The sequence below is a fragment of the Psittacula echo genome (genome assembly GCF_963264785.1).
Source record: "Psittacula echo genome assembly, chromosome: 5".
Classification (NCBI taxonomy): domain Eukaryota; kingdom Metazoa; phylum Chordata; class Aves; order Psittaciformes; family Psittacidae; genus Psittacula; species Psittacula echo.
Genome location: NC_137739.1, coordinates 12,517,452 through 12,543,319, shown reverse-complemented (window position 1 = coordinate 12,543,319; position 25,868 = coordinate 12,517,452). Strand labels below are relative to the sequence as shown.

General features: G+C 37.0%; 1 protein-coding gene across 2 annotated transcripts in view; it reads right to left on the bottom strand.

Annotated features, from left to right (window-relative positions):
* RBFOX1 (RNA binding fox-1 homolog 1) overlaps positions 1 to 25,868 on the bottom strand; it is a gene marked incomplete at both ends in the record, with an annotated part of 1,305,905 nt that overhangs the window by 1,015,013 nt on the left and 265,024 nt on the right. The window lies entirely within an intron of this gene.

Below are 25,868 nucleotides of genomic sequence, written 5' to 3'. Positions count from 1 at the left end.
AGGAAAAATTCATTAGTATTGATTCAACAAAACAGGAGTGGGATTAATTTGCTTTTGAGGTAACTGACATCAATTGGTTGTTATGGCTTGAGGGAATGGAACTGAAGAGAACTTTCATACTGACTGTTCACCTCTCATGCATATCAGAGGCAAAACCAGGTACAAATTAAGAGTACAGTAATATTCAGGGAACTTACCAAAACAGAACTGGAAAAAATGTTTTTCTATTTTTACTTATTTTTAATTTGTTTCTGAACAGAAATGATGAGTAATGGAACTAGAAACTATTCTAACACATCAAGAAAATTATTAGGATATGCTTTGAAAACAAGCCAGCATAGTTTCACAGTGCTAGAAGCAACAGGGAGTTTGAAGAACACATTACATGTAAAGCGTGACAAAGAAAGGGTTGCCAGCTTCTGCTCAGTCGGGATGTACTGTGTTGGGTGCAGGTGTTGGCAGGAAAGGAGCTGCATTAACCCCTGCAGGAAAAGGTCAGGCCCTGTTCCAGTTCTGACTTACAGCAATCAAGGCTGGGCTTAGCACAAACATACTCGTCTCCCAATGAGCCATGGAACCACAAGAACTATTTCTTTCTGCCAAACAAGGAATTAATTCATCATTAATTCTCTAGATTTAGGCACCAAACCGTAAGTAAGTCAACTACTACCACAAATTTGCACACAATTCAGTTCAGGTAATACAGATTATTGTTATTTATATTACAGTAACTTTAACTCAACACTTTGAATAGACACAGACATACTTTAATATTATAGGACAAATAACACACATTAAGTGTTATTAAGTTAATAATTGTTATTAGGTTACGAGGGCTGTTAAACTCTATTTGTAAAACAAAACTCTGTTAGAACCTGATGTGATAATGCTGTCACAACTTTACTAGGTTGAAAACCCCCTTATAATCTCCTCACATATTTAAGACTGACACCTAGCTATAATTCTGTCTACATGAGAATAGATCTTTCTTTATATTGGTGTTACTTTTAAAGGATACCACCAATTTTCCCCAGCTTTTAGGAGCAGGAGAGGGAGTGACCAACAGTGACTCAGTTGGAGGGCAGGGGAAGCAGAGCACAGAGTTTAATTGAATAGAGCTCAGCCTGTATAACAAAAAGAAAATTTGTGTGCAGAGCTGGTGTTCAATGGAAGACATCTGTGGATTCATCAAAAAATTATTTCAAAGGAATTTGGGACTGGAAATGAACTCCTGTCATATCACAACAAGGTACCTGCAATCACAAACAGTTGCTTAATTTAACCTGATTCAACAAGTTTCAGCTCCATATGAAATGCGTATCTTTTGTCACTAATAGGATTTGTGAAGGCTGTTCAAGAATTTCTCTCACACGAGCGGAACTTACCCTTATTTAAATTCCATTTATTTACAAACAACCTATCATCTTTTTCTTTCCTTCTTTTTTTTTTTTCTTTGTTATTCCTCCTCACCAATACTCTTTAGGGTTAGCAGTTATTTTTATTTTCCAACACAGACCTTATATAAAGTCATCTCATCCATTCTCCACTATAATTCCATTAGACCTAACATGTCATTCTGTTAGTGTCCCCTCACAAGAAGGCTTACCAATATACTCAGCAGAGTTACACTCTACTTACTACAATCTAATTACATCATTTTTTTTTTAGGCAAATGAATAAACCCATGTATTTTAGGGTATATACCCAAAACCTAGTTTAACTTAAAACACCATCACTTGGAGTGGAGTCTCCTTAAGCTCTCATAAATCCCACTCTAAACCATCTCTCAGAGGTGCCTCTATCTCTCATCTATGTAAGTAATGTGAAAACAGCTAAGTAATATGACTACTCCAACCAAGGACTCACTAATGCCTTGCAATATAAGTAAACATTCTTCTACCTTAGTAATCCACATGTATATCCAGAGAGTGTATTTCTCTTTTAAAATGCTTTATCTTCCTGCTGCTTTATAGTCATCCAGTGGTCAACTGGACCACTGGACACATTCCACCCATATCTTTCTTCTCAAAGTTATTGTCTGATAAATCCCTGTTCAGCAGTTGAATTTCAGTTAGTTCCTAGAAGGATGACCTTCTACTTGGTATTACTGACATTAATTTACTTCTTTTATTTCAATCTGCTAGAGTATTCATCTCTTCCTGGATCAGGCTCTTCTATATTTCCAATTAGCTTTACATTTTTATCAAATTTCATCAGCACATTCTTATGCCAAGCATACTAACGAAAAATTATCAAATGAAATGACAAATAACTTGACACAGTCATACTGCTGAGGGCAGCATTGTTTTGAGCCACGCAGTACTGCTGACACCTGCCTGGCAGGTTACCAGGCACTCACACCAGAGTTATGTTAGTAAAATACTTTGCCAGCCCATGCTATATAGCTGAGCAAAATGCCCTGAGTCGTCCAGGCTGGACACGGGGATATGAACATACCCCGAGACATGAGGCCAAGCTGGGTGCAACTTTGAGCAATCTGGTCTAGTGGAAGGTGTCCCTGGGGCACGGGTGGTTGGAACTAGATGATCTTTAAGGTCCCTTCCAACTCAAACCATTCCATTATTCTATGATTTCTGAAAACTCTGTAAAGTGATCCTCACACCAGAGGGACTATGATCTCTAACAGTATACTCATCACTATATTAATGGAGGCAAATACGGAGTGTTTCTATTTAAAATAATGATATTCCTCAAGCTGATGTTTAATTAATAAACAGTAAAACACATTGATATTATAGGTTAAATAACACTCATTAAATTAATGAGCTGACTGCTGTTAGTCTGCAAAGACCTGACAATTGCCTAAAAGTTTTAGCAGAGATTTTTATTTAAGTTTATGTATGTTAATGCTTGTATGACTGATTTCCTACTCCCTCTCAACCCTATCCTCCTCCTCGGTTCCTGAAACTTTTAACTTCTAGACCAGCAGCTGGATTTTCTGCCAAGTTTGAGAAGTCAGTGAATGAACACATGAGAGTCGTATAAAGTGTATGACAAAGAACAGCATTTGAGAAGTCATTCTTTGCTGTAGGCTTTTCCAAAACTTGTCTGTAGGTGACAGCATGATTACTCAATTAAACCCTCTGAGAAGGTATGGCCAGGTATCAAGCTTCTTAAGAGAGTACCCATTGAGATCTATAGCCAAGTCACCCAAGACACAAAACCAACTTCTCTATCCTGGGCAATCCTGGGTAAAGAAGTACCTATAATTATATCTCGACAATAAGCTAATTATTACAGAAAGGAAGGACTGGGGACAAGCCAAGGAAAGGAAGTAGAGACCAAGAACTGGAGTGTAGACAATGTGCCTGTCACAATTAGTTGATCTTGCTTTACAAGGCTGGCAGCTTCCTTCGTAGATCATGTTACCTGCAACAGCTTATAGCTCTTACCAAAGTTTGGTATGAAGTATGACATTCTTTTACAGTCCCTTACTGTCTCCTGGACATTTTATATACTAGCTAAGAACGCAGCAATTTCATCAAGAGAGATCACAGCTTGGGTGACGGTTTCCTATCTTTCTCACAATAATCCCTTAGTGACATAAAAAGCCCATGGGTTTATGTCACTTTCTCAGGGAAGCTACAATTTATTTTTCTTGTACTAGAAGCTATACATGACTGACAGAAAACATCCTTAAAATGGCTTTTTTGCTACTCACAAAAGCTGCACTCAATTCAGAACCTCCCATTCTACATAAGGAAACATATGAACGCTGACAAAAATGTAGATAGGGTGATAACACTGCAAATGAGTAAACAGTCTTTTAAACTATGTTTACTGGTTTTAGCGCTTAGAAAGGCCTTATCTTGAAGTGCATGCATATGTAGTTTCTAACCTCCAGAATTAATTAAAAGGACTGTATATGCCATTCTAAAACCGTATCCAAATAGTTGCTATTTGTTATGTATCTCAAGCTAACAAGTTACCATAAAGAAATAAAGGAAACCTTCTAGAATGAAGAAAGTTCTGAAACATGAAATGGAAAGATCATTTAATGTCATTTTTGTATTAAATACATATGAAATTTCCTGTGTAAAAGCTCAAAGATAAAAGAGCAGGGACAAAAATTGAAAGGGACGCATTATGAGCCAGGATTCTCATTTATGACTTGCCTGAAAGTCAGTAACCATTTCACTGACTTGGCTCATCTCATCAACATGTGAAGCCCGTTTCCTGTTACTCATTTTTTTAAAGAAGATATTTTCTTAATCTATTTCTCGGTTTCTCAAACCAAAATGAATGTTGTACATTTAAAAAGCCACAGTTTTCACCTTTTATAACTTTGCAACTTCCTAGGTTTCTATGGCATGAGAAAAGGTTTACTTCAGTCCTAGTCCAAGAAACTAAATGCACGGAATTCCTTCAGCATCACCTCATGTTTAGCTCATCCTGCTTCAAATTCATATAAGGCATGCATATGTGCTATGTTACAAGAACACTCATTGAAAGAGGTGCAACCAATGGCCCTTCAGTTTAGCATCTTTCCTGAGCTTACCTGAGAATACCATCTAGTTCCCAAACATGATTAAAAAAAAAAAAAAAAAAAAATACGAAAGGTGCAAATAGGCATTTACAATAAGCTGAAATAAACCATCTCCTGTACTTTGGACTTTTGAAATTCTGTCAGAATATTTCAGAATATACTTCAGGCAAAGAGGATTTTGTGAATGAAAAAAACGTGTAAACCTAGAAGAAAAAAGATAGCAAGACTGGAATTGTCAATGACAGGATGGAATTGGTTTTATCTCTTTTTCTTCCACCACTAATGTTAATAAAGTGACCCAAGAGCTGTTTCTTCAATAGACAGATATTCTAAGAAGTAATTTTATTACAGTAAAGCTTTTGATGTCTGTAAGCCACCCCCCAGGTTTTTGCAGGGCTGTTAGAAGAGAAAGATGAGTACCATTCACGTCATGTAGTATGACTGAACTTTTGTGTAGCAATGAGTGGAACATGTAGCTGGTCATGTTTCATTCAAACTCTGCCATCGGAGTTAGGAAAAGGAGACAGTCAAGTTGTGTTTCTTTTTAGAGAGAGTGTTTAATTTCTTAGACATAAAATATGTGACCAACAACCAAATTTGCTGTGTCACCCACTCTCACTGTTAGCCAGTACCTCCCCTCAGGTTTTCAGTACTGAAACTACCACAGTAAACACACCTACAAGACAACTAAATAAGATTTGGACTGATAAGGAGATCAAGGGAAGAAATTTGACATGGTTTTGTGAATGGCTTGGCATTTATCAGAACAAACGTGAAATATTACTTTTAAAGGTTTGTCTCACTGAGCTTAGGCAGTTTTAAAAATTACACTGTGATGTAACCTTTTATTAATTTCTGGATTTGCCTATAAGTGGGACAGGTGTAAGATTGATTGCCCATTAGTTCTTCCCCTTTTTCATTTGCCTGGTACAGTCCCTAGTCCAGCTCCTCAGGATTCAGAACATATTTCTGATTGTGATTCACAGTCCATGCCACTGAACAGAATTCGAGCAGTTGGAGCTATTTTGTGAGAGGTGTGCAAAGAAACGGGCCTTATGCTGAGTATTCTTCACCACCTCTGCACTCCATTATGTGAACAATTACCTGCAGTATCACTGGTTCACTGTGATAAACAGCAGCAGTGGAACAGGAAAATAAACAGGAAAAACCCCAACCAATCAGCCTCCCCCATTATTAATTTCAAAATGTTTCTATTTCTATTATATTAATATTTCTATTAACATAGATAAAAGGTCTTTTTTAAAAAAAAGCAAACCTGTATTGTCATACTTTACTTCCTAAAGAAAAATACCTATGAAATGTGAAATTCTAATAATTCTAATGTATTTAGCCAAATTCAGTGATGTTATCATGATAGAGCTGTAAATCTAAATTGTTTCTTTAACACATTTAAGTATCTCCTTCATAAGCATACAAAAACATGCATGCGTGCATTCATGCACCTTCTTGCTAAGACAGTTGATTCATTAGTTTCCAGTCCATAAGAAAGATATTACATAAGGACATGGAGCTGTTGAAGCAAGCCCAGAGGAGGGCCTCGAGGATGATAAGGGGGCTGGAGCACCTCCTGTATGAAGACAGGCTGAGGAAGTTGGGGCTTTTCAGCCTGGAGAAGCTGCTTGGAGATCTCATAGCAGCCTCCCAGTATCTGAAGGGGGTCTACAAGGATGCTGGGGAGGGACTCTTCACCAGGGGCTGTAGTGACAGGACAAAGAATAAAGGGTTTAAACTGAAACAGGGGAAGTTCAGCTTAAAGAAGAAGTTCTTTACTGTGAGGGTGGTGAGGCACTGGAACAGGCTGCCCAGAGAAGTGGTAAATGCTCCATCCCTGGTAGTATTCATGGCCTGGTTGGACAGAGTCTTGGGTGATGTGGTCTAGGGTGAAACACCCCTGCCTCTGGCAGGGTAGGGTAGAACTAGATGACCTTAAGGTCCTTTCCAACCCAAATCATTCTGTGATTCTCCTTGCTTTCTAAAAGCAATGTGGGAAAGCAAATTAAAATTCACTTTTATATCCACATTCGTTAGGCTACCATGAAACCCCGCACATTCAGTTATAAACCTAATCCTTAATGGCCAAAAAAGTGGCTGAGTATTAGGAAGGTGGGACTTGATCCAAGAATGTTAACTCATTTAGGTTGTTTTTCATTTGTGTTCTTAATATTATACTTATTACGGCTCCTATACAGCTTTTAACTAAAACACTGTATTTTTTTTAAAAAAAATCTTGGATTACTTTTGTTTAAACTGGCGGTGAAGGCTTTAGGAGGTCTGTTTATACCAACTCCTTGCTTCACAATAGTAAGCGAGCTGGCTAAATTGAGACTCTATCTAGAAAAGGAATTTTCGTATAGCCTCAGATGGACTATTGCCATCTGAGAGTGAAAATAAGCAACTACATTTTTAAAAGCTGAAGTTTTTTAAAAAGTCATCTGTAGATTAAGCCTGCTAATGAAATATATGTGCATAGACAAAGTGCATAAACCTCAAGTGAGGCTACTCAGAGTAATTAAGGCTCATTAGTGCCCTCAGGTTTTGCCCACAGCTGGGATTGCTGCTGAAATGAACTGCTAAGCACAGAAGCTAGTCAATCCATGACAGTGCTGTCTTCCAGACCACAGTCCCATAAACATTTTACACTATTGTAAAATATCTCTGCTGCAGCAAATACCTATTTCATTCTTCTCCTGCCCAGGGCCATTTTTTGTGGGACTCCATGCTCTCTCCTTACCCACATAATTATTCTTCTTGAATAAGCAGTTAGAAGGTTTTATACAAAACTGGGCAGAGAACTCACTTGACTTAAAACTACCAAAGTCCTCAGCACCAGAGAAGCTGTGTGGGCAAAAGCTCCTCTTCAGCACTTGCTCCTGAAAGTACATTTGAGAAGTTACTTGAATTTAGTGCAGGGTCAGCTCTCTGGGTCTTCCAAAATGCTAAACATAATGTTCTATCTATGGCTGGCACACATAACTTTCCATTAAAAAAATCCAATATATTAAAGACTTACATGGGTGGAATATGCTGAATGGAGAACAGGTGGAATCAAGACCCATACTTCATAGATACGTATCTTTAATTAAATTTTGTTCCGTTTACTTACTGCTATGGACAGCAGCATTAGATTACTCCAAATTTATGGAAACTCAGTAAGTATACAGGCAAGTAGTGAAAAATGTATCTGCCCTTTACTTCACAGTAGTATTTGTGATGCTCAGATAATATTGGCTGCTATGATCTTTCAACTAAATATGCTAAATATGCTAAATCAGTATGCAAATATATTGACTAGTTATCATGGATAATTGACTTCATGTACAAAGTCTCAGTGATAATGTCTGTTTTATTTAAGACTTCTGAGGGGTAATCTGAGTAAACTCTGACAAGTAAGTAAATAAGCAGAAAACAAGCCCCCAAACATTTGCTTTAACATATAAAATGTTCTTCATGAAATGTGCTATATATTGTGTATCTGTCAGAAAGCAGTTTGAAAATAACATGGTTTTCTCTTTGAACTTTGAACTTGCTTTTACAAAGAAACCTGCACTCGAAAGAACTTGCCAAACAATTCCTCTTTAATGCTGCAAATAAATCCCATTACTCTTATAATGAGATAATGAGAGAAAGTGTCAGTGCATAAGTAGCCCATTAAAGTAACAAGTTTTTGTATGTAGTAAAAATCATGGCCTTTGTTAACCATAACTTTAAAAGTAAACTGTCTACTTTACCCATACCTTCAACAACAAATCCACATATACTGCTGCATTATAATGTCTGATAATATGTGCAGTTTCCTAAGATAACCAAAGCAAGGGTTGAACTTCTTAGATAGTAGAAGTTTATGAAAAATCCTGAGCATAGCTGCAATAATTACATTTGAAAATCAAAGTAAACAAAGCATTTTCAAGTAAACTGTTGAGCCACTACAGCTGTAAATGGATTCTGGTAAAAATTACATTAATGCTCCATGCTTACTTTCTTAACTTAGCAAGAAAGGAAATAAATAGAATATAAATATCTACAAAAAAACCTTGGGTGGGTTTTTTTTCAGGTGTCAATACTTTTTTAAGGCTATAGAGTACTGAGGCAAGACGATAGTAGCAAAGCTGGCTACTGCACAGCTCCCTTACCACCCCTGCCTCCCCACAGCCCAGCAGTACTACCAGCACTATTCATTTCACCTCGGAACAATAAGCTCATTTTTTTCTGAATGTCCACATTATGCCAGAATAATATAAAAATAGACAATGAAGCAAAAAATGAGCTGGATTTAGCTCCCCTGTCCTGCGGTAGCTGCCATAATTGCACAGCTCGCTCATTATCTAAAGCCAGTCCCCTGAGCCTACCATGTCCCAGTTAAGTGACAGTAATAGAAAGCAGCTGGATGAGGACATGAGGTCAGCAGAATCATTAGCCCCTACAACTGCAGCACCATTGCTCCTTCTCTGACAGCGAGGCTTTCACACATTGCCAGGTTCCTACACAACACAGCAGGTCAAACATTGCAATGAACTTCACCCAGCAACTCCATTAACAACTAACTGTGGCTGGTGGTTCCAAAGAAGTCCACGACTCTGGAAGCTTTCAGGGGTTTAATGAATTCCAGTCCCTCCGTGTGCCCATGTCTTCTCAGCCCCAGGGTCTCTTTGGACACCTGGCAAAGCATCCCAGAGAAGCACTCGATGGAACGTCCTGTCACCTTCTGTTTCTGTGAGCTTTGCCATGTACCCTGCAAGAATAACGCATTTGGAAACATGGGCAGTGCACAGACAATGCAGCAATGACAAGTGGTGATACAAGAAGGAGACACCGCTACTGCATGCTGGGAGCAGCATGAGGTGCCTCAGCACTCCACAAACCCACCAGTGGCACCTGCTGGCAACTGTGCCATGAGCACAGCGCCCTCAGGGCCAACAGCAGCCATATCAGAGCAAGTTAATAGTTTAAAGCGGATCGTCTGCAAGACATTTGTCATTTTGAGGGAGGACAGAAAGTCCTCAAAATTGTCCTCTTGAGGGAGGACAATGGAAGCGGCACAAAGTACTTGAGGCAGACCCTCCAGTGACAGAAATCCGCCCCATTTCCAATAGTTAAAGAACTGGCCCAGTACATATGTAAACACCCATATTCCAGGAGGAGGCGTAGCCTTCTACCTAATTCATATAGTTGTGCTTTGAGGCTGCAAGGCACAAAAACTAAGACAAAGTTCCTTGTCAAGGCCTGCATGTATTCTGATTAAAAAGGCAGCCTGTGAATCCAGCCAAGGATTTCTCAAGTCTGGATGCTCATTTCCACCAACGGGCAAGCCTCAGCATCCCCACTGGGCTGAACACTCCTGCAGCACATGGGTAAAGCAAGGGCCCTGCCACTGCAGTCGTGACGGGTTTCAGACACAACCCTTCTATCAATGTCAAAGACTAAATAAGTTTGACTATATGCTGATGTTTTTCAAATTGTTTCTACTAGCAATAGTTCTGGATGGTTTGTTTTGGGGAAATTAATGATGATACACCAAGGTCGCAGTACGTCTGCTGTAGTGAACAGATGTTACATATTAGTGTCACCTTCTCATGCTGCACCAAGCCAAAGCTACTCCTGGTTGTCATTGTACGAGATGAGGCAATACTAGCCCAACAAAAAAGCTCAGTCTAATCAATTCAGCCTAAAACACAAACAGTTAAAGAAAAGAGCTACTGTATTTTCAAAAGCCATTACTCTGTATCATCCTCATCAAAACACACCACTCTTTTTAAATCAACCCAAAGAGAGCAGAACAATAAGAAACAAAATCCTTTTTCCTCTCAGCAGTATAGACTACTTTCAATGCCATTTGTAAGCTGCCTATTTATTCCTGACATTCACAGCTTGAGTATGTCTCCAGTTCATGTTGCTCTGTTACACAAAGGCAGAAATAATCAAATATTTTTCCATCTTTTTGCTGGGAGGACTCAAGAGCTGGTTATGGTTATCCAGGTCTCTGTTAAACTGATATGAGATTACTGTGGTAAACTCTGCATAGGAGTAAGTCATAAATACTTCCAAAGACAGTCAGTAGAGAAGGCAGTAGGGTTTGCTGACTGAGAGGAATGAACACTGGTGTGAGTTGATGTACAAAGGTAAAATATAAAGCATTTTGACCCATTAAATCCCTGTTGTTCAGGTCTTCTTTAAAACAAATTTCTTTCCTCCTCTCTACACCTTATGTCATACCATGGTGGTCCCAGACTGCTGAGGTCCTTGATCTAAGCTTTCCTTTTTTGTTTAAATTGTCAGTTGCTCTCAGGATATTCTTAGCAAGGCAACATTTCCTACCTAGTCCACTGGAGCCTGCTCATGGTGATCTTTGGGACATGCCACAAAACGGAGGCTTCTCTCAAGCTGTTGTGAGGAAGAGGACTAGGGTTCATTTGTGGAGAGAACAATTCACCTGGTATGCCTGATTCTGGCACTCTCTGGAGAGAAACTGAACTTTACAACTGACATTATGGACTTTTATGGTAAAAATGTGCACAGCCTAAAGCAAAGACATGAACACTAAACTGAAATAAAAACTTTCTTCTTAATAATCTTGGAGCAAAACCACATTTGCAAGTGCATACAAAAAAAAAAAAAAGGGGGGGCTGGGGATAAATCAGTATGATGAAAGCATTGAGGTATTTCACCAGGATAAAACAATACATAGGCACTTCACTTCACAGGGAAGGTTAAGGTTCTTGGTCAATGCTGGTTAAATTTTAACTACTTAAAGTACTTTCTTTCAACTAATTTTATTATATTTGAAAGATATTACTAGAAAATGAATTCTACAAAAGGCCTCTGTGCCCTAAGAGTTAGCTACAGAGAACTGCATTTCCATGTGTCAGAAATTTCAGAATTTTGAGTAATATTTTTAAATATCTAACTTCAGAGAAAAAGACAGTCACAGTCACCAGGAAATGGATAGCAATTCTTCCATCATTCTGGCCCCAAACAGGGGACTTAACAGCAGCACAGCTTGAAAGTCCATTTAAACTGTGACAGGGCTGTAAAAAAGCTCTTAGCATAAGCATTCCCTAAGAGAAATTCTCATCTGTTTCTCAGCTACAGCTGTTGTTTATTCAGTACTTACAGGCATACAAAATAAGAGCTGTACCTTCAGTATATGTAAAGCTATTTAAAATCCTTTACTCTGAATTTCTCATCTTTAGTAGGTTTATACCTCTCTCTTGGCTGTATGTTTAATACTGGCATGCTTTCTTTTCTGTGAACTATGACAGTCAATGGATTTGAAATTTCACCGATAAAGGCTCCCTTAGCTCAGTTATACTATCAGTGGTGGTATATGAGCTAACTTCACAGTCTCCTCTGTCACTTCTGACCATTATCCAGAGCTCACTGACATAGCAGTTATAAGAATTCTTAAAATTTATGGATATTAAAAGAGTCAACCCTTGGAATGAAAGATCACAGCAAGAGATGCTTATAATTTCCTAGGGCAGTAAGAAAATAGCTCAATGAATTATATAAAAGACTTTATGGACCCTACTGAAAGCCTTCATTAGAAGCAAAAAATGTTAATAAGCAACATGTATTCTCTTGATGAGATAATACTCTGACTTTAAAAGTATGTTTAAAAGGCAGGTTACATAATATCCTGTACATTTCAGAATTTAAATCTAAATAGTGTAATAAAATCCACTAACAAGTGGTGTCCATCAAGGGTCCTGCAGAAATAGCTTTGTCTTTTGGAATCTTCCCTGTGTACAGAAAAAAAGTAAATCTTTAAGCTCTCTACTCCAGGATTTATGTACAGCAAATGATTAAAAACCTTAAGTCCATGTGAAAGCTTTTCAATCACAATGTACCTCTTAAACACCATTGATCAGAACCTTCAGTACTTTAAAGTGGCTGTAACACTAAGGTCAGGCCTTGTTGAAAAGCTCTTGCAGATTGGAAAGGCAGTGTTCAATGGCGTCCAGTTCTATTTTACCCAGAGAAAACCAAGGATCGTGAAATACCATCTTCCAACAATCATTTTTTCATTTTGACAAAGTTAAAAAAAAAAAGCAAGGTTTCTGCAGGGGTACCAGTACCAAAGGTGACCTCCTTCCTCCTCACTTTCCATTTCCACTTTTCAAAATGTACCTGTATTACTGTATAAACCAAATTCTAGCAGACAAATGAAGACCATTTGCTTACTTGCTTAAGGCAGCTCTGCTTGAACCTGTATGCTGACTTCAATCTACGACTCTTTAAAAGCAGATGAAAGCTCTCCTGCCTGTGAACCTTGAATCAGGTCTTTCCATGTATTCAAAGCAACGGAACATTACAGGGCTCCATTAGTTCAAGATGATAACCCAGAATAAAAAAAAAAAAAAAAAAAAAAAAATCCCCCCCCCCCAAAAAAAAAACCCACCAAAAAAAAAAAAAAAAAAAAAAGACCAAAGCAAACCCCACAACAAATTCTGTAGAAAGGAAAGAGAACTCACATCAGTATAAAACAAATATAAATTCAGTTGCCCACTTCCCTTAAAGGAGATCATCACAGTAAGCTACCGTATTAAAAAGAAAACAAAAGCATTGCTGAAGCAACAAAGAACGCACCAAACTACAGCCAAACTGCATCCAGGACCACACAGGAGTATATCCAAGTGTGAGCTGATGTGGAAAGCAGGGTGTGATTGGCCCTTGGAAAGTTACATTGTACATAACTTGTTCTGTACAATGTATATAAATGAAGTATAAAGTATATACATATGCATATGCAGTATACAATGTCTATACATATGTGCATACGTACATACATAACATGCATGTATACATACTGTTGGCTCAATTATTTCTTCTGATATTTATTTAATTATAAGGGAGTTAACTGGTTTAGATGATGGCCAAGTTATCAGCTGATGTTTGCGAAGTAAACAAAAAATTAAAACGTGTCAAAGCACATAAGGCTGTGCTCACTGGACTAAAGGAAGTAGTTTATAAAATGGTGGTAATGTTTAGTACAAGCCTTGGCACATCACAAGCAATTCTTTGGCTGCTACTAAGAAAAAAACCACACAAGAGTTCTGTTTTTCGCTTTCGTTCTTCTGAATAATTATCATCATTATTCCACAATATAATAAAGTGAGGCTATCACCTGTGATTTGACATCCCTGATTCTAGGCCCTTCATTATCCCTGCAGAGCTGTGGATGCCCATTTCTGCCAATTTGCTCAGGCCCCCCATACCCCACAAAGTCAGGCTCAGGTAAATGGGCATCTCGCTAAAAGGCTGGGGGCCAGCACAGGGAAAGAGTGGCTGCTAGGGAAAAAAGGCAAATGGATGTTACCTGGTACAGTTAACTTGCAGCTCAACTATTAATCTGAACCTCATTTCCATGGCTGAGGGAAGTTCAGATAACCCAGCAACTCCAGAAACCCAAGAAAATGGCAAGCTACTCTTAAGTCTTAGTCCTGCAGGTAGGTATGAAGGGCAGGGAGTTGCATGGAATTAATCCTCTGTGGAAATCCTACAGCATTAAACGCTACTCTGAGAGGTTTTTTTGTGTGTATTTGTGTTCCTGACAGCCTTCTTACACTGTTTTGAAATGACTTCTCTCTGTATGCCAGTCCATATTGTTAATTTTTTATTTCTCAATCAAGAATTCACGGAGGTTAGTGTGACATTGCTGCAAATATCCTCACAGCTTAACAATGTAAATAATGGATATGACTACAGAAATACCAACCAGCCTCTTACTGTTTTGGGAAACTTAAATCACAGCTGCCTCAACTCACCTACTAGTAAACAAATGGGCTGCTCTCTGCACTGCAGTAAATCTCTCATCTTTCAAGAATATTAAATCTGTCATTGAAATGACTGTAGTTTTGGTAAGTGCACACAGATATTTAACTGTGTCAAGGCTCACAAAGATGCACTGCATGCAACTTTTTTTCTCTTTAAAAAACAATTTTAAAAATGCTAACAAATTTTCAGAAGCTTTAGTGAAGTTTAACACACAGTTAATCCATTTCATAACACAGCTCAGTAAACTATGTATCTTTCTTTTACAATTCTCCTAATTTCTGACATTTATTTTAAAATCCTATAATAAACAGCTATTATTAAGGACCTATTTGTTCCTCCCATTTTCCATTTAACCTCAATGATTCCAGCCTCTCGTATTTCCTTTGGTGCTGAAAAGTATTTTTACAGTGTTACCAACACATTTGCTAGATTTCCACTAATTAATTTTCCATGAATCTTTCAGCATGAAAAAAATAACACATTTCTGCATGAAAAATTAATTATATTTTCTTCATTTCCTTACAAATTTACATTCTGAGCTCATCTGTGCCACATTCTTTATGGATAATGAGCAAGGCATCTTCACTTAGCTGTCACTGTAGAAGTGAAATGTTTACAGTGTGTGGTTTGGAGATTCTGCCAGCTTAGATTCTAAGAATATTTCTTATTCATGACAATAAGCATCACTCTAAATTCCTTGCACATGAAGAGAAAAAGAGTGATTTGAAGGATCCTTGAACTTTGTTTCCCCCAGTAATGCTGTTTAAAGAAATGTTGGTTTAGATACATCATGCCGATGATATGTTTGATGAGAGGTGACAAACCCTGTTTAGCCACCTTAAAGTCTTGCAGGACTTCTTGGACAACTTCAAATACTTCTTAATTAACAGAGACAAGGATTTTCATTAGGAAGCTTACGAAGAAGATACCCATCATCTAACTTTTAATTGTATTCTTCTACCATATGTATTCTGTAACATTTTGGGGGTACTCTACTGACATAAAGAAGAAACCTCAGGCATCAATTTACTGCTAGTTTGAAGCAGAAGACTTCACTAATTCATGAAAAATACTTCTCTTTAATTACCTCTTAGAAGTCATTCTTTAGTAAAGTTCATAAGAATATAACTGTTGTAAACAGTATTTAAAGATTTCATTTGTGTACACAGGTCCAGTCACAGCCTTACAGTTGCATGCTTAGAGCCTGTGGGCTTTACTGAACCACATCCTGGAAAAAAAATCTTTTATAATTCATTCTTAGAAAACCTCGTAAGTTTGAATAATCTTTGAAATGTAACCAAAAGAATCTCACACGAGACTGTCTTTCATTGCAGTCATAACATATGATTCATGCAGATACAGTTCGAAGGTTATTGCTGTCAAGTTTTGAACTTGTGCTATAAAAGACATATAAAAGTGACAGATCCTTCTCACCAGGAGAGGAGAAAAGTGCCTGCATACAGCCTTCTGTAAATCTTTCCTTCCTGAGCTTAGCTCTTCAATTAACCTGAGCATAACCGAACCTACTGGGACTGTTTTCTGTAATCAATCAAATTTCCAAGTGTAGTTATTAACATGGCTTTTAATTAAATGAATCAGATCACTTGGACATATTCTAAAGAGAAGTCAGTTATTGAATGTCAACAATTCAAATATTTCCAATGCTTTTTGAATTCTGATTTAGAAAAATCTGGATTAATCCTCAAAGGTCTTCCCTATAATTGCTATTTCTAAATGAATCTTTAAAATATATTTGAAACTACATTTTCAGTATATTATTATTCTAAAATGACCATTGGGAGTAGCTGCATTTTGTAGAATGCAGCAACTTTTGCCACGGTAGGTATGCTGGTAGAGTGATATTTCAAAAGTTTTATTGCTTATATTATTTCTCCTAGAAAACTGTGTCAGGGAAAAGATATTTTTGTTGCATAAAATGCTGGTAAAGTGGGTGGAAGAGCTAACTGAAGCCTCCTCAGATGGCTATCAAAATCCCAATCTAAAGTTATTATCTGACAACTAACAATACCAACTAATCTGCGATACAGTAACATCATTAAATTTTCTCCATCTTAATATAAAGGCAATAATTTAAAAATATTTATTGCAAATTACATAGCCCCACAGCCTTTTTAAATTTTCATATTTGTAACTGAATCTCACATATCTTAGCTGGTAAGTCTGTATATCCAAACTCTGAATTCCAGTATTCTGTCCAATATCACTGGTTTTGTTCTTACACAAATTGTATAGTGAATGGAAAAGTACTTTCACAACAACACTATGAGAGGGCCAGAGAAAGAAGTTCTTTCTGTGGCAACCTCTAAACACCTGAAGGTTAAATACAAGGCAGGCTAATCAGCAGCAAAGGCAAAAAAGCAAGGGTTTTGTGTGAGCAATACAAAATGGTACACAGTATTTCTTTTTGTAAACCTAATGTCCCTCCTGCCTGTTGTGGAACACAATTTAGAGTAATTATAGCAACAGCGAGGAGACAAATTATTATAATAGACTTTTGTACAATAGCATTACATCTTCAGAAGAACTGTTAAGGACCCTGACAGATAGGACAAAACCACACAGCAAACAAGAAACTAGCAGGAGATCCAGTAATGCTAAAAAGGTTATACAAAGCAATCAATTATTATCTTTAGTCTACATTTTTTGAAGTCTGTGTTCTGTTTGCAAATAGTAGAGATGCAAGCGGGAAGAAACCAAATAGTCTATTTTCCACTCATGTAAGTCCAAACTCAAAAAAGTGTATGTTCCAAGTTCAATTTGGAGTGTGACTCAGAGTCAAACCTATACAGCAAAGTTAGTAGCTTTCTGCACTGTGTTTTAATTAAGATCAATATATCTTACCCCTGAAATTTAGCTTCTCTCCTCTGTGTCACTAAGACTCCAGACCTTCCTGCATCACCATAAACGAAACCTCAGTGCTGCTGCTATGTGAAAGACCTCCATACAGAGTCACAAATAAAAAAGGTCCAACAAAACACCTGAGAGGCATTTAAAACAAAAAATAGGTTCTAGTTTACATTAAAAACACGAGAAAAGTTACACCCAGCAAGTCATGGTACAAGAAGTGAGGCGTTCTATTGTGTTCTGGTGCCTGAGAATTTTCTAAAGAAAAATGTGGGAGAGTTAACTTGTACAAGAAAGTGATTCAATCTGAATTCCGTTTGCGTTTACAGCATGATACAAATTCCAGCTTTCTATTTAAAAAAAATAAAACAATATCACATCCCACCGTACCTGGCAGAAGACTTGAAAGACAGATTTCCTAGAAAGTATTACACAATTAAATTATCTTTTACTGCTGTGTATGCTACAGAAAACTTATTGTCAGAAAAACGTTTCACATTTTTCTCCACAGCTGTTTTTCTGTGCAAAGAAAATTTAAAATAATGAAAACATTTTCCTTGATTTCCCCACTGTAAAGGATAGTAGGACAGTTTGACTATTAGAAAACATGTATTATTGATCCTTCTGGTATTCTTGCTTGTCAAGACACATACTCAATTTTTACTTTCAAGGAGGGGATCATTGATAGCTATTACCCTGCTGTGGGAACATGAGGTAGCTGTGTCTCCTCTGCAGTATCTCCCTGTACTCAACACGCTACTTGCTATTGTGGAAACCTTATAAGGCAGCTCTTAATAAAGGAGTGAGTAAACCAGAAAACTTTCACTGTTATCTAAATAATTGCATCTATCCAAATGATGCTAACAGACATAATTCCAAATGCTCAGAGAAATAAAAATGTTAATTTGAAAGAATGAGGTGATGTAAAAAGAAATTATCTTAAGGCCGATTATTAGAAAACTTCCTTATTGTAATTGTGGCTTAAATAGGCTTTATAGGGCATAGGCTCTGATTACCTGAGCAAATCCACCTATTACATACTAATTTCTCATAAAAAAATCCCCACAAAAACAAAACCAAAAAACCTGTTTCAATCATATCCCTAACTTTTGTATCATTACCTAAAGCAAATCAATAGAATGCTCCAAGTCCCACCTTGACCCACACCCAAAGGACTCGACTGTCTCCACTGTGTGTTATTTCTTTTCTTCTCTTAAATCCAGCTTATTTCACATTACTAGTTTAAAGAATAATCAGGTAGAAGATCATCCTAGTGTAACTGAAGAGTAAGAGGAGATCCAGCTATTGGGTGAGCTGGAGGCAGAAACTATTCAAATCACACGGGTCACCATTAGAACCACTCTGAAACCACACCCAACTCATAGCATCAAGTAATTCTGTACTGGAATAACTATGCTTAGAGGAAGACAGAAATCAACTATAGCAACTCAGCAAAGTATCTAAGCTAAGAATTAAAGTTACACATTTCCTTGAATAACTGGAGAAGGGGAGAATTTAACACAGTGCTTTTTCTGCCATCAGCCTTGCATTAGCTTTCCTCTTACTGCTTTCAAATTACCTGCTTTTCATCTGTGGAGTTTCACACCATTTTCAACAGTTTCACTTGCATATCAATGAGTTGTCACACAGCTATTATAATTACTTTGCAGAGGTTGTTGTGCTATCTCCTACATGCTTTCTGTTTCTCTTCGTTAATCTCTCCTGAGTTTGCAAGAAGAGGCCCAGAATTCAGTATGAAAGTGCAAGTGCAGCAGCAAACCTGAGAACAGACAGATGGATTATACAAACCCATTTGACAATGGTCTTTCAAAAAACAGAATCTGTCCATTTGCCCCCTTGTGTATTCTGCAGTTCACTATTGTCTGCATGTCCTTTGAAGCATGTCTGCAACCCTCTGCTCTAGTTTCCTGATAGTCTCCAGACAATCTCCCTTCTTGTACTTTTCAGAGTTAGCAGTCCAGAGTATTTAAGTTAACCAGTGCACACAGTCTGAAAACTGTAGTTCAGCAACGCATTTATCATAAGTGGTAGTAATATCTATTGGTCAGACAGAAAGCTGAAGCTGGTAACAGCTTCAACAGTCCAAATGTGGTCTTCTTCCATGCTTGTCAGAGATTCTTTTTGGAAAATTTATTTATTTCATGCATTTGCTTTCCATGAATTTGCTTTCCACGCATTTGCTTTCCACAACTGGCTAGAAAATAAGGACATTATATGCTTTAAGAGTTGCTGGTGGCCTGTCATGTTGTTTTGGTCAAGGTTGCCTCCGTTAGTATCATGTTGATTTTTTAGTTTTCTACATAGAACTTGGTGGTGACCCCAGAAATAAATTTTTGAGTATGGAAAATGAGCTCCACCATCCTTATCATAGACTGTGTCATTAGTCTTCAAAAGTAATTGATAAAACAGTATAGCACATGCAGATTCATAAGAGTAAGAAACTGTAGAGCATCAAAATATATGTTTGTAACAACTCATCTGAAATAGCTGAACATACAGGTCACTTTCAAACAGAGTAAATAACATTTAGTTTTGGGGAATCATTGCAGGTGAAGTGGAAAGAAATTAACTCTTTGATTTTGGGAAATATTGTTTAGACAGACGGTGTTTCAAATTATAATCAAAAACTAATTGGAAAAAGGAACAAACAAAAGGACAAACATCTGTGATAGAAGGATGTAAAGAGATAAACAAATCCTGTGTATGACAGTTAATTTCAGTTAAGACAAGAATCCTGCTGGGCTACATTTGGAATAGTCTGTAAACACTTGGGGAAAAAAGAAAACTTACACTGATTTCAATGTGAATGATGGCAGCGTCAATGATTAAAACTATGGAAAAAAACAAACCAAAGACACTGAAAATATCAGATTTCAACAAAACCACATAAACAGGGGATAACAAATAGTAGCAAGGATTAACTACAGTGATGAACACACCAAGAGTCATTCAGCAGTCACAACACAAGAAGACAGAGAAACAAATATATGTTACTCCTGTGCTTGGGTTTCCAAAGTACCACAGATGAGGGAAAGTACAGCTGACATAACTCTAGCAGGACAAACCACTCTTGTAAGCCAGATGCCACTGGAGTGTACATATTTTTCTCACTTGCTAATTGAGAAGGATTGCAGTTTGTTAGCATCTAGATAATTCTACACAGAACTAAAAAGGGAATTGCAGTAACGACTGGAGAGGAGTGACATTACTTATGCTCCCTTGCTGGGGGTTATGTGCTGATCTTCTACTCCACTGGATGTTCCATAGTTTCCCAGTGCCCAAAGGGAACATGTCTACTACAGCTAAAGAGCCCTTGGTGTGAAATCCCCTCAGTAAGCCAGCAAGTGCAGAGCAGTGAGATGGGACCTTCAAAGAACTGCAGCAGTGTGCTGCACAAAGTGCTCACACCTAGGAAATACTTCGGGTGATTTCCATTTCCGTTCTCTTCCCATTCAGCAGTGGAGTCTAGCAAAGCAGCTGGCAATATAAAATTCACTGTGAAGAAAAGGCAAGGACTTATACATCCCAAGTTCTCCTAATATGCTTACCACCCTGATTTCTTTACATTTTGCTTAGGAGCAAGACAAGATGCTCACCTATATGGACTATAACCTGACTATCCAATGCATGCAAATACAGCAGTACAAACAGTAATCATGGCAAAACAGTGTAGGCATTTCAGCTGTTGGGTTAATGCATTTACTTTATACCATGAAGGTGATGAAATAATTCTTAGTGCAGATTTTGTTCAATGGACATTGCAGAGCAAAGCAGCAGCAAGATGTAGAGAAACACTGCAATCTTACTAATTGAGTTACTTACCGAAAAAAATCTCTCAACAAGTTGTGATTAATTCTTCAGCTCAGTTGAAGTTTGTTTGTGAGCAGTCTCAGAAAAATATACAATTATATGATTTTGCCTCACCATAAGTGTTATTATGAGCCTTATATGGGTAATCAAAGTTAAATTCTCTTTCTGCAAATATTCTGATATATTTGTTGAATACTTGCTGCCAGCATACTCACTGAATACCAGTAAACTCATCTGCTAGAATATTTGTGAAAAGCAAACACAAAGCAGATGCAAATGAACTCTGATCAAATTTGTTCAAAACTTCTAGCAAATACCAATATTAGAAGATGGGGAGAATTGTATTTTCCATGTCTGGCTAACTGTAATTGCAATTTCTCTCTAGTCAAACTGGGAGAATTAAGCAAAGATAAAAAATCTGGCAGTAGGCTGTAGCACAGTCACTACTGTTAAAGAAATAGAAAGAATTAAAGTTCTAGTGGTAATGTAAATCGAATTCATAATGTAATGTTACCACAACACCAAAATTCCAAATTTAAAAAAAGCTGGGGCAAGTTGTTTTTATAAAACTTAGTAAGCACAACTAATTAATTACTAATAGAATTATGTTAATAATGGAATTCAACCATAATTTCAGTACTAAACTTAGTAACTGAACATGAACTCTCAGAACATGAATTTGTTTTGAGCAGAAACAAAACAGGAGTCTGGGTAAAGTGGATAATATTGTGGCTTGGATTTTCAGCACCGTGTAGCAGCTGACAGCAGTTAAACTGCTATCATCTCTTCCAAAATTTTGTAGGTGTTTCACAGTATGTGCAAAAATATACATAGCTTTCTTTTAAAGCTAGCTGTCATTTTAATTGCATTCCCATTTGACCAATATGCGGTTATTTGCCAACAACATTGCTAAGCCTAAATTGAATTAAGTTAAACATAAAGGAATAAGAAACAGAGACTACAACTGAACCAGAATGTTTGGTTTGGAGCTAACAGAGAGCACATGAAGAAGGAAAGCCATTGTGTATTTAATGAAGTGGCTAGTTTACCTTGGAACACTTCCAGAATGACAAGCAACCCTATTTAAGGAACATAGGGCTCCTGACTGGCAGCTTATGCAAATGACAATGGAAGCAGAACTATTAATGGTAGAATAGTGAAAATTATTTCCAGAAAAATGAGTATCTGTTCTTGATTAGGAGAATATTTCACTAAGAATAAAACACTTTTCTCTGTGAACAAATAACCAGTATCTTCCTTAGGGATCCTATGTATTTGATTTGATTTTATCAATGCATTATTTTACTTAAACTTTATCAAGCTTGTTTCAAAATTCTCCAGTACTAAGGCATCTTTTACTGACCTGGGACCTGGTCTTTGACTACAGCATTTGACTGAAAATACGTTTCCACCAGACTTTCAGCTGGATTTCTAACAATCCTACAGCTACTGGCAAGGAACTCACAGATGTACAGAGAGGAACTGACTTGTCAGAGGCAACAGCAACTTCACAGCACTTTCTGAGCAGGAGGAGACTGAGGCACACTAGTTAACCCCAGCACACTACTCCCCAGAAAGGCACCAGATGCACTTGGACAGAAAATTATGCAACAGACCAAACAAAAAACCTGCTAGGTAGTTAAAATCAAAGAAAAACATTCACAGTAAGTTAATAGAATTAGTAGTGTCTTCACAGAATTTTGTGATGGGCCTTACAAGAACTTCCAGTCACATCAATATGCAGGACATTTTTTGTTACAGAACATATCACCCTGTTTTGTGAGGAAGGAAAAAGGTGGGAGGGTCCTTGCTGAACACAATAAGTATCTTTCCTCTGCAGTAGATGTACACTTCTATCAGCTTAACAACCTGAAACGTATGGAAAAAACCTGCTGGTACTGCAGCATTTTCAGAAAAAAATAATTCTTCCTGTAGTAAATTGCTGGGTTTTACTCAATGGTGACTTTCAGAAAACATCTACTGAACTTTTTCAATCCATTTTATTTTTCTGTTAGCTAGTAGTTAAACCTTACGGGATTTTCAGAGCAGAGTACAAAAATTTAGCTAGACCTTCCTTATCAAAAGAAAGAAAATCTCCAATAATTAGCTCTTCCCTTAAATGCTTTTTGGCTCTCATTACAAAGCACTATGCTAATATACCTTGTGTTGCAAATGTCTCACAATTCCTGCTAATGAAATTAAACTCAATTCTCAGCAAATAAACTCTCAGTGCTGTTAATGGAAAACAAGGAACAGCACTACTTTGTCTGAGAATGGGTCATTACCACAAGTTGCTAATTACAAGTACCTTAATGCATAATGTAAAGCACAGTCTTATATAGGCTCTGAAGAATTAAAGCTGTAGCAAGATAAAAGATTTGATGTGTCCTTGCATTTTTTTATGTGTACATTTGAATACATATAAGAAAAAGCAACAAAGAGAAAAAGAGCAAACCTGCAAACTACAAAGATTCATTTACCTGCACACCCTTTAAAAATACATAATAATCATTTATGCAGCTTATGAGACTGCAGAGAAAGACCAATTTTGACTCAGGACACATTCTGAAAGCAATTTTAATTTGCCTCCTCCTCTACCCTCTTGATAGAGAATGTTTCACACCTACCAGTTAATGAAGGATTATTACTTTCCTCTAGAGTAAGTTGCAAATACAACCAAGGTTAAAGCAAAGGACATTCATTCTGAATTAGTTTATATGATGGCATCAAATATGAACACAGGTGATTGATGACATATTACCATTACTGCAGTAAGCATTTATCAATACTACATTATGAATTATTTTCTGTATAGGTTATTATCATGTGATGATATATTTTATTGAATTTACTTAACTGAAAAAAAATTATAGGGAAAAGCACTGGAAACATCAGAAGACAATAAATCACAGCAAAGGATTACAAAATACAGGATCTGGAGTTACTTGCTCGTCAAGAGTTGTGCTGTTCTTAATGACTTTATAACAGTTGCATTATACTCTTTGAGACTTCAGAAATAATCTGAAGGAATGGGGACTGCAGTTAATGCAGCCCATACAGCAGAGTTCTTCTGTAAGCCAGAAGAAAGTCTTGGACTACATCTCCATGAAGTTAAAATGCCACTATGGCTAAAAAAACTGTTATACCAGATGAATTCTTTAATTTTCTTTTTCATTTTTCTGAAAATATTGTGCATCTATTTATTTTCCAGAAGAATTATTACCCCAAACTTGTAGCTTTCAGTAAGATGAATTTTTATGTTCTGGCTAACTCTGGATATAAAGAATTCATATTAAATTATAACTGGTGCAACCGTAAAGCTTTACAATATTATGCTTGCAAAATTGACGAGTGTTGGTGTTAGATTCATACTGTCTCATTATTAGTAATACAACACGTCTGCCTTCTCCTATCCTCCTGACACCATAGATTCTGTAAAAGCTAAGCTCTTATTCCTTTAGCTTTGTAGTTGTTCTCTCCCTGAAGGGCACACAAGCACAGAGTGGGAATTACAGCTATTTCAAAGAAAATTAGTTCCTCATTGGGTATCAAAGGCCTTGTGGAGAAGGCAGGCTCTGGAGAATCCTATGTCTCACATGGATCGTGTCCTCAGCCTTATGAAATATTGTTGTGAATTTATGAATAGTACCCAATGAACAGCAACTCCTTCTACATCTCCCCTACACACACATGCACATTTGCTCAACTTTACAGCAAAAAGGTAAAAGTAAACATTGTAACTATGATGGAAGGGGTTTCTACCAGGGAGTAGTACATGTAAACATTTAAAATTCACTCAGGTTGAGAAGTGAGTCTTATTACACTCACATACTTTTGAGCTGAAGTCTGGAACAAGAGAAACAAAAGGAAATTTATGAGATCACAGAAGAAAGACACTGTATTGAACACAAAAGGTTCTACTTCATCTACTATTCCTAATGATTCTTTTTAAACTGGTTTGAAAACAGTCAAAGTATTTGCTGGAGTGCTGCTGAACTAGAGTTATAGTAAGGCCCCAGATAACAAACATTGTGGAAGAAGCAGAATTTCATTACTGATGAGGTTTTGAAGTTAAATACACCACATTGTTATTTTTGGTCACACCTACTAACAAGATTAGACTTGTGTGCCAAGCTCTTCCCGAAGTACTGAAATTGGTAGGAAGACAGAGACAACCCTAATGCTATATCAGGTGCTTTCCTGCCTCCCAAATATTTCAAAAACAACCAGATAAAAAGGATGGAGAATTCAAGATGTTCTTGTGGCACTTCTCTGTATTTTTCTGATGCTAATGATTTCTATTATCTCATTTCGCTTTAGATTTAATCACAGTGAATCTTTCCAATTTCTTTTCTTTTTTTGGTCTACCGGTCCGTAAATTTTTTTAGCTTGTACTTCAAAGATGAAAAAATCAAATTATGAAAAAAAAAAAAAAAGAGAGAGAACTTCTTTAGCAAAGATACCAGTCAGATATAACATAGAAAACTTGTTTCTTCAGAATCACCAGACCAGCCAGTACTGCTTTCTTTTAAAGTTTTTCTTATGTCTCTCTGGATTATTCAACTATAAAATGTATTACAATGATGACTATTAGAATTAATCAACTTCTAGGAAGATCTGATCAGATGTTGTAATAGGAGCCTCTTTGAAAAGTTTGTGAATACATACTGTATCTGAGATATGTATTTCTATGTCTGGAGATAAATTCTACTAAGATCTAGAACTTTAAGCATCTGATACTAGTTAAAGAGGCCACCTATTTTAAATCTTCTGATGAATTTTTTTGTTTTACCCAGATTTTATAACTTTTTTACGTTATTTTGTTCCAAAGTAATAATTCACATTTCTGGAATTTTTGTCCCTGAGCCAAAAC